This window comes from Cryptomeria japonica, chromosome 10 (genome assembly GCF_030272615.1).
Source record: "Cryptomeria japonica chromosome 10, Sugi_1.0, whole genome shotgun sequence".
Taxonomy (NCBI): Eukaryota; Viridiplantae; Streptophyta; class Pinopsida; order Cupressales; family Cupressaceae; genus Cryptomeria; species Cryptomeria japonica.
In genome coordinates, this window is record NC_081414.1 from 204,700,077 (window position 1) to 204,703,753 (window position 3,677).

Consider the following 3,677-nt stretch of genomic DNA (forward strand, 5'->3'; position numbering starts at 1 on the left):
TGTTGCAGCATTGGAATTTAAATCTCCTATTTTCAGTTAAAGAGAAAATTGCTCACAATTTGTCAAATGTGGAATTAGGTTTTTTTGGTTCAGACGACCATAGTTGAAGTTGCATTTAAAATTCAATTTTCTGTTGCTGAATTTAGAGGCCAAAATATAGGGCTTGTGAAGAAGGTACGAGTATGAATCTTCTCGGCAAATCTGTGTAAACACATTAACATCAATTTCTTGATGGAGAATATAGACATGACTTGGATAAGATGAGCATGATATCTCATGCATAATTTTAGTAACCTGATATGATGAAACGCAAGTCCATGAGTTACTTTCAAATGTTATTCTTAGAGTAATGGATGATGACTAGTGTTTGTATGGAAAGAAAAAACTCAAAGGATTATACGAAGTCTAAAGGAAAAACAAGGAAGCATGTGAAGACATTATCCTATTGTTTTTTTCGACCACTTGTAAATAATGATGCAAATAGACACCCTTCTTATGGGGAGTTTGTATTTAGATTCTGATATTGCTATGGATTTGTCGAAAGAGAGGGCAACTGGGAGGAGTGATTGGAAGGGAGAAACAATAGTGTGGCATGGAGCCTCTGATTATCAGAGGAAGATGAGACACATGCAACAGCTGGAACACATTCCTAAATATGTGGGGAAAACTGCTAAAAGCAGTGCTAGGCCACTGGAAACTGCTGGCCTGGATAACATTTTATGGCCTGTCAACTGCATACAGTATGCAGATTTCCTTGATTATGTGTATTAAGAGGAACCAAAGTTGTTGATGACGAGGATTATCTGCTGCAGGATTGTATGATGCAGAGCAAACCCTGAATTCCATTAATTCCATACCTTTGAGATTGGAGAAATCTTGAAGCATGACTTTTTAGACAAAGTCGACCTCACAATTCTTGCAATTATTTAAATCCCAAGATTCCTCGCAGCCAACAATTCCTTGCATGTGGAAATTAGATCGCTGCTTTTAAAAGTTTATGCATAAACACAAGGAAGCTGACTAGGCCCAAAGATAAATCAAATTACTAAACTGAAAATAATATATAAAAAATTGATTATGGAAAGTGAAGCTCGTAAACTGAAGTACGAACTAGAGGACAGAGGAAATGAATCTCAAAGACACAACTTCAAAAGTTAAAAAGGTCACCGTTGAACTCTGAAGGTTTGTAACTTGTTAAATTTGGTAGGGCCACTGCAATGCAAAAAATTCTAGTCATGAAAGTGTGATTTTGGTCATCTTTGAGAAGTTGAAAACAAATCAAGTGGACCAATGGGCTGCCAAATGAACAATTAATTTCTAAATAATGCAGGGTGCATAATGGCATATTAGTGGGGGATTAGTCTTGAAAAACTATAGAACCTGGGATGCATAATGGTTATATGTAGGAGTGGAGTCTATCAAGTTATGCAGAGCTGATATAGGAATTGAATTTATTACTAACAGAAGATTCAAAGTGGAGTGGATCCACAAAGGTTTCTTATGTTCCCATGGAATAACTAGAAACTCTCGAAAAGCACCTATTGTTTGGTTGATTTATCAAAATGAACTCTGCAAGAATCGTTTCTTGATACCATCGCTTATTCAAATAAAATATTTTGTTGATACTCTTTCAAATTAGTCTGGTGATGATATGATATAATTCATTTAAGATTGAAAAAACACTATAAAATATAAAATGTCTCAAATTTCCAACCTTATGTAGAATTCGCTGGAGTAAATTCTGATATGGTTGTAGTAATGCTGAATTCCCAACACCTAAGCAGGCCAGCTGACTTTGAAGTGTCTGTTGCAAAGTGTAAGTGGCAGAAACATACAACTAGAAAAGTTGCAATTCTACCATATAGACATCTTTATAGTATACATATGGAAAAATTTCGGAGGTTTCATGGAATGTTATAGGATCATAACAAAGTGTTGGCCAACATTTGACAGCGGTGAAAGAAGATTTTGAAGGAATACTTCTAAGCATCCTCATTCAGCTTCAAATTGTTCCAAGTATTTATCTTGAAAATTAGTGAGCTGAGATGAACAAAGCGTTGGCCAACTTTTGATAGCAGTTTAAGGAAGATTTTGAAGGATACTCCTGAACATCCTCATTCAGCTTCAAAATTTTCCAAGTATTTATCTTGAAAATTAGTGAGCTGAGATGAAAAACCTTGTATTACCCAAGATGGCAAGTTGTCTTAACACCGTCACAGGCCTTGTGAGATGAGTCTTTGGGCCAAGAGTGATTGCAGTGAAACATTGGAATGCACATAATAATTTGGATAAAGGACAAAGGAAATAATTTAGGCATGATAAAAGATACCAATCAGCATGCCAACTTAAATGTAATGAGTGATTTTTGTGATATGGTAAATGAGACAACATAGCACCAAATTGGCAAAGGTATTTAATAGTATTAGAAGAAAATGGTAATCTTGAACTTTGTTGCAAAAGGAGTGTAATGTGCAACACATCCAAAAGTTTTGATTAAGGTAAACGCTTTTTAACTGAGCAATAAATTGGGAATAGGTTTTTGAAGGATAAAAAAAACTTTTACAACAAGATCAACAAGTAACATGGGACAATGAAGACAAAGGTATGGGCCTAAAAAGGACCCTTGAAAAGGGACAACGGGCTATAGAGCCAACAAACTCAAAGAAAAGGGACATCAAACCAACATTCAAGGTTGTTTGAAACCAAAAGTAACTAAAGGACTTTGGAGAGGAGTAAGACAAAAATGAATACTCCTACCTTTTTTCAAGGAAGTACAAGTCACAAGTGAAGGGCTCACAATCACAACTTTAGGTTTTCTGTTTTTCTCCTTGCAGGGGGAGCTACAACCCATGTTGGAGTGGATGTCCACACCAAAATCCAACACCGTTTCATTGTAAGTAGACAAAGGGAACAACCCAATTGTGCCTTGTGCTTAAAGGATAGCCCAAGGGTATCCAAAACCTCTCCTCCTTGCCTCATCAATGCTCTAAAAGTTTTGATTAGATAAGCATGGGAAAGGGCCTAGACCTGTTACAATAAAAAACAACCTTTGAGACAAGCACGGCTAGTCACCAACAGTGAAGACTAGAAAAACCAACCAAAGACAAATGTTTTTTACAAGAGCAAAGAACTAGTGGGAAACAAGGTTCCCAACCCTATTCTAAAGACTTATATTTAGCAACAAAAGAAAGAGCTTGGGATGAGGTAGAAGGACCTCTTTTCCTTCTACAAATTCCAATCCTAGCAATAATATCATCCAAGATCCCACTACAAGTAGAAACATAAGGTGACCCCCCCCAACTTGGGGACCAATAGCTAAAGGGGGACTAACAGATGATAAGGTGAATGGTAGTCATCAACCACATGAGAAGATGAAACCTAAGAGGAAGACATCGATACAACAAGAGTAGAACATGTAGGAGGAATCTCAAGGCACAACAATGCCACACCAAAAGTAAGCCACTCATCAAAATAATTGTAGGTGCCATCCTCCGAAGAGACTAGATCTTAGATAGTTTAAGTGGTCCTTTGTAGCATTCTTCCACCAAGTAGCAGTTCCTTTCTGACGCGAAAGAGAGCAATTCGAAGCTAATTGATTGGTAGTGAAGCAATGATGATATTTGAAGGGGAGGCCCTCAATTTAGTGGTTGTGTTTGAGGCCTATCCCCAACAATCAA